This window comes from Myodes glareolus, chromosome 14 (assembly GCF_982192425.1).
Source record: "Myodes glareolus chromosome 14, mMyoGla1.1, whole genome shotgun sequence".
Classification (NCBI taxonomy): Eukaryota; Metazoa; Chordata; class Mammalia; order Rodentia; family Cricetidae; genus Myodes; species Myodes glareolus.
In genome coordinates this window covers 40,568,578-40,580,442 of record NC_142039.1, presented here as the reverse complement: position 1 = coordinate 40,580,442, position 11,865 = coordinate 40,568,578, and the positions used below count along the sequence as shown (strand labels likewise).

At 39.9% G+C, this 11,865-nt stretch overlaps 1 pseudogene; it reads left to right on the top strand.

Moving 5' to 3' along the window:
* The first annotated feature begins 911 nt into the window (after window positions 1-911).
* Window positions 912-1,928, top strand: LOC125396310 (vomeronasal type-1 receptor 4-like; annotated as a pseudogene).
* The last annotated feature ends 9,937 nt before the right edge of the window (window positions 1,929-11,865 follow it).

Below are 11,865 nucleotides of genomic sequence, written 5' to 3'. Positions count from 1 at the left end.
ATATTGAGGACTCATGACTCAAAACCTGCACTCATCTCATGGCAGTATATACTCCCTCATTAATCAATTCTTAGGTTTACCTCATCAGCATCCCCCGGTCCAGAGATGTCTTATGCTCCCTTACATGTCCTGAGGTAACTCACTGGGGTTACAGATGATTTATTAGGATCAGACCTCTCTGTTTTCTCCTCTTCTAGAAAGCAACACAAGATTCTGCTAGACATCATCCCTAGCTGCAGCCTTGTAGTTACATGCAAATTTTCAGGCTATATATTGATGATTCAGTTGTAACTGTAGGGCTCTGTCTGGAAAGGGTGTGCAATTGAACTTGACACTGAGAACTACTTTTTAAAAGTAAGTAGTACACATTTATACGGAATGAAATCACAGAATGACCAACATAAAAACTTTTAAAATTTTTGGGATGTAGAAAATGAAGTTATAAAGCTTTGAAGCCAAATGCAAATCTAGAAATTGTTACATTAATTAAGATGCAAATAACAAAGGAACCCGTGTCTTTGGAAATTGATTGGGAAAATAAGATGAAATAGAATAAAAAAAGAAGAGATTTGATTTGGAGAAATTTACAGAATAGTTCAGTCATGCTATGAGTAAACTAGAAAAATCCATGCATGTGGACCGACAGACCGACAGACAGACACACGCACCAAATACACATTTGAATAAGCTGATTTTGCCTTTATAGAACTCAAACTATAGAACTGTATATCTCCTTTAAAACTTCAGAGTTTTTTTTTTCCAGTTTCCAAACTCACCTGTCCGAGCACACACATAACTCAGGTTTCACAGGGAAGAGGAGTCTGGGGACCCAGTCTACATCAGCACATGTGTTCATCTCTGACTCTCGTATACTAGAAAATGCTATTATGCAAAAAATGTTTTTCAGATAAATGTCTAGCATTACTAATGCTTTCTGGAAAAACCTCTTTGTATCCTGCATACAAGATTTTATATCCAGGAAGGAAGAAATGCTCTTGAAATTTATTAAAGAAATAATTTTCTTCTTTTTGACTGTGGTTGGCATGCTGGGAAACACTTACGTTTCTGTGATTTATGTGTTCAGTTGGTGGAGAGGGCCTGAGAAGAAACCCATTCATCTTATTCTCATCCACTTGGCCTTTGCAAACTTTGTAATCCTTTTTGCAAAAGGATTCCCAAAGACAATGGCAGCTTTTGGTTTGAGAAACTTTCTAGATTACTTAGGATGTAAGATTCTCATTTATCTGCAGAGGGTAGCCCGTGGGGTCTCCATCTGCACCAGCAGTCTCCTCACTGTGGTCCAGGCCATCATCATCAGTCCCAGAGCATCTGGGTGGAGGAGGCTCAGACCAAAGGCTGAATGGCATATCCTTCCACTATTTTCATTCTTTTGGATACTCAGTGCTTTATTATGTGTGCATCCAATCCATCCAGTCACAAGTAGAATCCTGAATATATCACATTTTAAGAGTGAAAACAACTATTGCTATGTTATGCTAGAAAGTCAGAAAATAAAATGGATTGTTCTCCCTCTCATGGTCCTGAGAGATGCTGTGTTTCAGGGAGCCATGGGAGGGGCCAGTGGCTACATGGTATTTCTTCTCCACAGGCACCACCAGCATGTCCTCTACCTTCAGAAATCCAAGCTTCTCTACAGAACGCCCCCTGAGCTGAGAGCTGCTCAGAGTGTTCTCCTTCTGATGCTCTGTTTTGTTTTCTTCTATTGGACTGATTGTGCCTTTTCTTTATTATTAAGTCTCTCTTTAGTGGATTATTCTTGGATGATAAATATTCAAGAATTATTGGCACTTGGTTATGCAACTTTTATTCCTCTTGTATTGATTCATAGGGATGGACTTCTGCCTGAGTGTTGACATGCTCAGTGGGAGAAACTGAGAAAATATCTCTCTCCTTTATCTGTTCAATGAGTGTGAAAGAGCTCTCAGTCCTGCAAGATTGTGGATATGACCTTCATCTCACAAAGTACATTAGGCCTGATTTAATTCTCACAAAATCTTCCTGATGACTCACAGCCTGGACCCTTGAGAGAGATCTTAGTAAATTACAGTGATAAACAAAACCTCATTCTCCATTTTTACTCTCTTTTAAAGTTTTTTTTTAAATAAAACTTTTCTATATTTGTATTGTGTATGGGTAGTTTACCTGCATTCTGTGTCAGTATCACATCTGTGTTTGGTGAGTGTAAATGGTAGAAGACGTTATCAAGCACCCCGTGACTGACTGGAGTTAGAGAGGTTGTTCTGCACCAAGATGTGGTTGCAACGATTTAAATCTACATCCTCTGGAAGACAAGCTAATGCTCTCAACTACTGAGCCATGTCTCCAGCACAGAGAAAATTGTCTTAATTATGTTTGGTAAAACTGACTTTATTATCACCATGACTGGAAATGTACAAATGAATTTGGTAAATTTATCAATTTCATAGTAGTTTACTCATGTTATCCAAAGAAATCCCTGTCTTGTACCCGACACTGTACTTGTTAAATGTTAATTTAGCTATGATGCGGTTTGGGGTTCTCGAATTGTCTACATGTTTTCATCTGTAGAAAATATATTACAGAATTGTGAAAAAAACGATATGAACTTCGTTCACTTCATAGAATCCCAAATGCACCAGTCACAGAGGTTAAATGTACTGAAATGTTTCTTTGGTGTTATATTCATGAAGGTTCTTGGGAAGAGTAAAGATTGTAGACATGGGTTAAACTGAATAAGGAACACACAGTAAAAGTTTTATTTTATAGCCATCTATACTTTCTATGTTAATTGCAAAATATGGATTTTCCTTCTTGCAAGATTAATCAGTAGTGTAACTGAAGCCTACTGAGGCTTGATTGCAGCTGCCCTTTGTCAACGTCCTGGTTGTTCCCCACAACACTATCCAGCAGTTTGTCATCAAAGACCTGTGAAAGGATCTGATTCTGCATTCATTTAAATGAAGGATTCACTGGTGGATTTCTTAAATTGGGTCAACACAATAAGATATTGACATGGATCTAAGACTCTGAAAAACCCATTCTGAAAAGTAATAATTGATATAATCATGGAACATGAAATTGTAGAATCACTAGAGGTAGGTTTATGTCTTATTTAAAAAGATCTACTCTGTTATATCTGACCAAACCCCTGTAAAATTTTGGATGCATCATGGCTGTACTTTACATGGGTGACTAAGTATTTATATTTTGCTTGGTTGCACTGTATATACAAAACAATTAAGTAAGTGATGTGTATTGTACTTTGATATACATCAATACATAACATGTCTTTCTCATATAATGATCACTTATATGTATGTATCTGTGTGAGTGTCTGCCACATTTGTACAAGTCCCCACTCAGACCATTAAAAGACAGTGAGTCCCAGGGAACTAGAGCTTTAGGTTGTCATTTTATGGTTTCGGTGTGAGTTGGGACCTTTGTGTGTGTTTCCCATGGCAGGTGAGGACCGCGCAAGTGAGATCTTTGCTGCTTGTGGGTTCAAATATGCCATATAGACAGAGTTAGAGTGTGGAGTTTATTAAGAGGAGGGTAGAAGAGAGGAAAGGAAGAGAGAGACAAAGAAAGGGGGGAGAAAAAAAAGGGGAGGGGAAGCAGAGAAGGGGGGACAGTGCAAAACCCTGATTGCCTCTTCAAAAGAGCAGCAGGAAATGAATGGTAGGAGCTTGTCTCTTAAACGAACTTTTTGCACCTGTGTCAAGAGTAGAACCCTGGGCTGGCCAGGGTACTGCCTGGGTGCATCCTGCCAGATGACAGGGCAGGCCAGCATAATACCTGTATCCTAACATTCACATCTGGTGTAGAAGCTTCTTTTGCTTTGTGTTGCTTTCATTGGTTGAATAAATACTGCCTTGACCTTTAGATAAGGCAGCCCTTAGGTGGGTGGAGTAGACAGAACAGAATGCTGGGAAGAAGGGAAGTGTGCACTCCTGTCCAGACCACCAAAGAGGCAACATCCGGCCTGCAGCAAGCTAAGACTGCAGGCAGGGAGACTTCTGACCAGCGAGGGGTTCTGATCCTGTGCCAGAAGATACAATGGAGAGGTAAGTGTGTTGTTCCTGACCGCCACACAAGTCCGGTTAGGGAACACACAATATTCCCGCCATCCTTATCTCCCTGGCTACTCCAAAGGGGCAGCTTCCCCCAGCTAAACCCTCTCCCCTGCTACACCACCCCAGCTTTCTGCCTGGAACCTCTACCCTTCACCTCTCCCTTTTTCAGGGCTTAAATTCCTCCATCTCAGCCGGGGTGGGCACCGCGGACCAGGACAGGCGGTGAGTGCAAAGGGACGGGAGTCCCTTTGTTCTAATAGCCTGCCTGCAGCAAGCTAAGACTGCAGGCAAAGTGATTCCTAGATAGCAAGGGGCACTAATCCAGTAGAAGAAGACCCAGTGGAGGGAAGAGCCATTGAAGAGCATCTGAAGGAAGAGATGGGCAGGCGCCAAGGCAAGAATTCCTCCAATAATCTGAAAAACAACATGAAAACACCAGATCCCAGCGATCTTATGACAGCAGGACTTGAGCACCCTATTCCTGAAGAAGTGGAAAACAGTGTCATTATGAAAGCAATAGAGTCTCTTAAACAGGGTATGAATAACTCACTTAAAGAAATAGAAGACAAATATAACAAAAAAATGGAAGAAATGAGTAAAGAAATGGAAGACAAATATAACAAAAAGTTTGAAGAAATGAGTAAATTCGTAAATGATACCCTGGGAAACCAAAAAAAAAAAAAACAATCAAACAGGTAATGGAAACAGTTCAAGAATTGAAAACTGAAATGGAGGCAATGAAGAAAACACAAAACGATGGCCGGCTGGATATGGAAAATCTAGGTAAACAAACAGAGACTACAGAATCAAGCATAACCAATAGGATACAAGAGATGGAAGAATGAATCTCAGAGTCTGAAGATACCATAGAGAAAATAAATGCTCTGATCAAAGAAAACAGCAAATCCAATAAATTCTCATCACAAAACATTCAAGAAATCTGGGACACAATAAAAAAACCAAATCTAAGAATAATAGGGATTGAAGAAGGAGAAGAACTGCAGATCAAAGGACCAGAAAATATATTCAACAAAATTATAGAAGAAAACTTTCCCAATCTAAAGAATGATATTCCTATGAAGGTTCAAGAAGCATACAGAGCACCGAATAGGCTTGATCAAAAAACAAATCCCCTCGCCATATAATAATCAAAACACAAAACATACAGATTAAAGAAAGAATATTAAGAGCTGCAAAGGAAAAAGGGCAAGTAACTTATAATGGTAAACCTATCAGACTCACACCGGACTTCTCTATGGAAACCATGAAAGCCAGAAGGTCCTGGATAGAGGTACTGCAGAAACTAAGAGACCATGGATGCAAGCCCAGACTAATATACCCAGCCAAGCTTTCATTCACTATCGATGGAGAAAATAAAATATTCCAGGATAAGAACAAATTTAAACAATTTGCAGCCACAAACCCAGCCTTACAGAAAGTAATAGAAGGAAAATTGCAACCAAAGGAGTCCAACATTGCCAGCACTGCTTACAATAACCCAGACATCTAGCGACCCTTCAAGAGCTTGACTCAAAGAAGAGACACATACAAACTCTATTAATCAAACAAACAAAAAATAATAATAACCGGAGTCAACAACCACTGGTCATTAATATCACTTAATATTAATGGACTCAATTCACCTATAAAAAGGCACAGACTAAGAGACTGGATATGAAAACAGGATCCAACATTCTGCTGTTTACAAGAAACACACCTCAACCACAAAGACAGACATTTACTCAGAGTAAAGGGTTGGGAAAAGGTTTTTCAAGCAAACGGACCTAAGAAACAAGCAGGCGTGGCCATTCTAATCTCCAACAAAATTGACTTCAAACTAAAATCAATCAGAAGAGATGGAGATGGACATTTTATACTCATAACAGGAACAATTCATCAGGAGGAAGTCTCAATCCTGAATATCTATGCTCCTAATATAAAGCCTCCTACTTATGTAAAAGAAACACTTCTAGAACTCAAGGCAGTCATCAAACCACACACACTAATAGTAGGAGACTTCAACACTCCTCTCTCTCCAATGGATAGGTCAATCAGACAGAAACCTAACAGAGAATTAAGAGAATTACTGGAGGTATTGAATCAAATGGACTTAACAGACATCTATAGAACATTCCACCCAAATAGGAAAGAATATACCTTCTTCTCTGCAGCTCATGGAACCTTCTCGAAAATTGACCACATACTGGGTAACAAAGCAAACTTCCACAGATACAAAAAAAATATTAGTAACCACTTGTGTCTTGTCAGACCACCATGGATTAAAGTTAGAATTCAAGAACAGTGCTACCCCCAGGAAGCCAACAAATTCATGGAAGTTGAACAGTCAACTACTGAATCACCCCTGGGTCAAGGAAGAAATAAAAAAAGAAATTAAAGTCTTCCTTGAATTTAATGAAAATAAAGACACAACATACTCAATCCTATGGGACACTATGAAAGCAGTGCTAAGAGGAAAGTTCATAGCACTAAGTGCCCAATTAAAGAAAACGGAGAAAGCACACATTGGAGACTTAACAGCACACTTGAAAGCTCTAGAAAAAAAAGAAGCTGATTCACCCAGGAGGAGTAGAAGACTGGAAATAATCAAACTGAGGGCTCAAATCAACAAAATAGAAACAGAGAAAACAATCCAAAGAATCAATGAATCAAAAAGCTGGTTCTTAGAGAAAATCAACAAGATCGACAAACCCCTATCCAAATTAATCAAACGGCAGAGAGAGAACATGCAAATTAATAAGATCAGAAATGAAAAGGGGGACATAACCACAGACACAGAGGAAATTCAGAGAATCATTAGATCTTACTACGAAAATTTATATGCCACAAAGTTGGAAAATGTAAAAGAAATGGACATTTTTTTAGATAAGTACCATATACCAAAGTTGAACCAAGAACAGGTGAACAATCTAAATAGACCTGTCAGTCGTGAAGAATTAGAAGCTGTTATTAAAAATCTCCCTACCAAAAAAAGCCCAGGACCAGATGGTTTCAATGCAGAATTCTACCGGAACTTCCAGGAAGAGCTAATACCTATACTCCTTAATGTATTTCACAATATAGAAACAGAAGAATCACTGCCAAACTCTTTTTATGAAGCTACAGTAACCCTGATACCAAAACCACACAAAGACACAACCAGGAAAGAGAATTACAGACCAATATCACTCATGAACATTGACGCAAAAATACTCAATAAAATACTGGCAAACCGAATCCAAGAATACATTAGAAAAATTATCCATTATGATCAAGTGGGCTTCATCCCAGAGATGCAGGGCTGGTTCAACATACGCAAATCTATCAATGTAATCCATCATATAAATAAACTGAAAGAAAAAAACCATATGATCATTTCATTGGATGCGGAAAAAGCATTTGACAAAATTCAACACCCATTTATGATAAAGGTGTTGGAGAGACTGGGGATACAAGGATCATACCTATATATAATAAAAGCAATATATAGCAAACTGTCAGCTAACATCAAATTGAACGGAGAGAAACTCAAAGCCTTTCCACTAAAATCAGGAACACGACAAGGCTGTCCACTCTCACCATTCCTCTTCAATATAGTGCTTGAAGTTCTAGCAGTAGCAATAAGACAACATAAGGGGATCAAGGGGATTCGAATTGGAAAAGATGAAGTTAAACTTTCGTTATTTGCAGACGATATGATAGTGTACATCAGCGACCCCATAAACTCTTCCAAAGAACTCCTACAGTTGATAAACACCTTTAGTAATGTGGCAGGATACAAGATCAACTCCAAAAAATCGGTTGCCCTCCTATACACAAAGGATAAAGAAGCAGAGAGGGAAATCAGAGAAACATCACCTTTCATGATAGCCACAAATAGCATAAAATATCTTGGGGTAACTCTAACCAAGGAAGTGAAAGACCTATTTGACAAAAACTTTAAGTCTTTGAAGAAAGACATTGAGGAGGATACCAGAAAATGGAAAGACCTTCCCTGCTCTTGGATAGGGAGAATCAACATAGTAAAAATGGCAATTCTACCAAAAGCAATCTATAGATTCAATGCAATTCCCATCAAAATCCCATCAAACTTCTTTACAGACCTTGAGAGAACAATAGTCAAGTTTATATGGCAAAACAAAAAACCCAGGATAGCCAAAACAATCTTATACAATAAAGGAACCTCTGGAGGCATTACCATCCCTGACTTCAAACTGTATTACAGAGCAACAGTATTGAAAACAGCTTGGTATTGGCATAAGAACAGAGAAGTCGACCTATGGAATCTAATAGAAGACCCGGGTATTAACCCACAAACTTATGAACACCTGATTTTTGACAAGGGAGCTAAAGCTATACAATGGAAGAAAGATAGCATCTTTAACAAATGGTGCTGGCATAACTGGATGTCAACCTGTAGAAGAATGAAAATAGATCCATATCTATCACCATGCACAAAACTCAGGTCCAAATGGATAAAAGACATCAACATTAATCCGACCACTTTGAACCTGATAGAAGAGAAAGTGGGAAGTAGTCTACAAGATATAGGCACAGGAGACCACTTCCTAAGCAGAACCCCAGGAGCGCAGACAATAAGAGAAACAATAAATAAATGGGACCTACTGAAACTGAGAAGCTTCTGTAAAGCAAAGGACACTGTCAGTAAGACAAAAAGGCTACCTTCTGACTGGGAAAAGATCTTCACAAACCCTGCAACAGATAAAGGTCTGATCTCCAAAATATACAGAGAACTCAAGAAACTAAACACTAAAACTCTAATTAACCCAATGAAAAAATGGGGTACTGAACTGAACAGAGAATTCACTACAGATGAACTTCGAAGGGCTAAAAAGCACTTAAGGTCATGCTCAACCTCCTTAGCAATCAGGGAAATGCAAATCAAAACAACTTTGAGATATCATCTTACACCTGTCAGAATAGCCAAACTCAAAAACACCAACGATAGCCTATGCTGGAGAGGATGTGGAATGAGGGGAACACTCATCCATTGTTGGTGGGAATGCAAACTTGTGCAGCCACTGTGGAAATCAGTGTGGCGGTTTCTCAGGAAACTGGGAGTCAACCTCCCTCAGGACCCAGCAATTCCACTCTTGGGAATATACCCTAGAGATTCCTTAACATACTACAAAAGCATTTGTTCTACTATGTTCATAGCAGCACTATTTGTAATAGCCAGAACCTGGAAACAGCCTAGGTGCCCCTCAATAGAAGAATGGTTAAAAAAGGTGTGGAACATATACACATTAGAGTTTTACTCAGCGGTAAAAAACAATGACATCTTGAATTTTGCATGCAAGTGGATGGAAATAGAAAACACTTTACTGAGTAAGGTAAGCCAGACCCAAAAAGAGGAACATGGTATGTATTCACTCATAAGTGGATTCTAACCATAATTAAAGGTCTTTGAGCCTATTATTCGTGATCTTAGAGAAGCTAAATAAGAAGATGAACCTGATGAAGATTATTTAGCTATCCGCCAGGAGGTAGGAAACAGACAAGAGTCCCAGGTAACCTCGGGTGCATGGGGGGGGGGTGGGAGGGTTGTCGGAAAGGGAGAGGGTTAGAGAGAAGGGAGTAGGGGAGGATTGGGGAAAGATCGGGGGACTGGGATGGGGGGGAGGGAGGAAGGATGGATATGGGATCAGGCAAGTATATACCTCAACTAAGGGAATCATTTTAGGGTTTACAAGAGACTTGATTATAAAGGGGATCCCCGGTCCAAGGAGAGATCCCCAGATGGTTCTCTGGACAGAGGAGAGGGTGCCTGAACCGGCCTTGGCCCACAACCATACTGATGAATATTTTGCATGTCACCATAGAACCCTCATCTGGCGATGGATGGAGATGGAGGCGGAGAACCACGTCGAAACACTGGACCTAGCTCCCTAGGTCCAAATAAGAGGCAGAAGGAAAGAGAACGTGAGCAAAGAAGGCAAGGGCAGAGGAAACCTTCATCCGACGTGGGATGGCGATACAGATGGAGACCCATATTGGAACACCGAACTGAGCACTCCACGGTCCAAATGAGGAACAGAAAGATGAAGAAAATTAAAAAAGTAATCAGGACTGCGAGGGATGCGAGCACCCACTGATACAAGGGAACTGATATAATGAGAGTTCACCAAGGCCTGTTGGACTGAGACTGAACGAGGACGTGATCCAACCAGATTCTCTGAATGTGGCTGGCCCGGAGCCTTTTTGAAAAGCCATTGACAATGACACTGGGACTTGTTTCCTCTGCATATACTGGATTTTGGCGCTCCAGTCTGTTTGGACTCTCACCTTTCCTGGACCTGGAGGGAAGGGGGAGGAACTTGAACTTCCCACAGGGCAGGAAACCCTGACTGCTCTAGGGGATGGAGAGGGAGGAGGAGAGGGAGTGGGAGGAGTGGGAGGGTGTTGGGAGGAGGGGCTGAAATGGAAACTTTTATAATTTAATAAAAAAAAAAATCTAAAAAAAAACCAAAATTATAGAAGAAAACTTTCCCAACCTAATGAACGATATTCCTATGAAGGTTCAAGAAGCATACAGAACACCGAATGGACTTGATCAAAAAAAAAATCCCCTCGCCATATAATAATCAAAACACAAAACATACATATTAAAGAAAAATATTAAGAGTTGCAAAGGTCAAGTAACTTATAAAGGTAAACCTATCAGACTTACACCAGACTTCTCTATGGAAACCATGAAAGCCAGAAGGTCCTGGATAGAGGTACTGCAGAAACTAAGAGACCATGGATGCAAGCCCAGACTACTATACCCAGTCAAGCTTTCATTCACTATCAACGGAGAAAACAAAATATTCCAGGATAAAAACAAATTTAAACAATACGTAACTACTAATCCAGTCTTACAGAGAATATTAGAAGGAAAATTACATCCAAGGAATCCAACATTGCCAACACTGCCTACAATAACTCAGACATCTAGCGACCCTTCACTAGCACAACCCAAAGAAGGAAAACACATACACTCTACTAACCAAAAAAAAAAAAAATGACCGGAGTCAACAACCACTGATCATTAATATCTCTTAATATCAATGGACTCAATTCACCTATAAAGAGGCACAGACTTAGAGATTGGATACGAAAACAGGATCCAACATTCTGCTGTTTACAAGAAACACACCTCAACCACAAAGACAGACATCTACTCAGAGTAAAGGGTTGGGAAAAAGTTTTCCAAGCAAATGGTCCTAAGAAACAAGCAGGTGTGGCCATTCTAATATCTAACAAAATCGATTTCAAACTAAAATCAATCAGAAGAAATGGAGATGGACATTTCATACTCATAATAGGAACAATTCATCAGGAAGAAGTCTCAATCCTGAATATCTATGCCCCTAATATAAAAGCACCCACATGTGTAAAAGAAACTCTTCTAGAATTCAAGGCAGTCATCAAACCACACACACTAATAGTAGGAGACTTCAACACACCTCTATCACCATGGGCAGGTCAATAATATAGATCAGTCTATAATTTCTGATCCTAGAGAAGCTGAATAAGAAGGTGAACCTAAAAAAAAATCATATAGTTATCCTCCTGGATATTAGAAGTAGGCAAGATTGCCAGGCAAACTTGGGTGCACGGGGGGGGGGGTTGGAAATACGGGGAGAAGGTTAGGGAGAGGGGAGAAGGGGAGGATCGGGGATGGCTTGGGGGAATGGGACAGGGGAGGGAGGAAGGATGGTTATGGGAGCAGGGTAGTTTATACCTCAACTAAGGGAGCCATTTTAGGGTATCCAAGAGACTTGATTCTGGA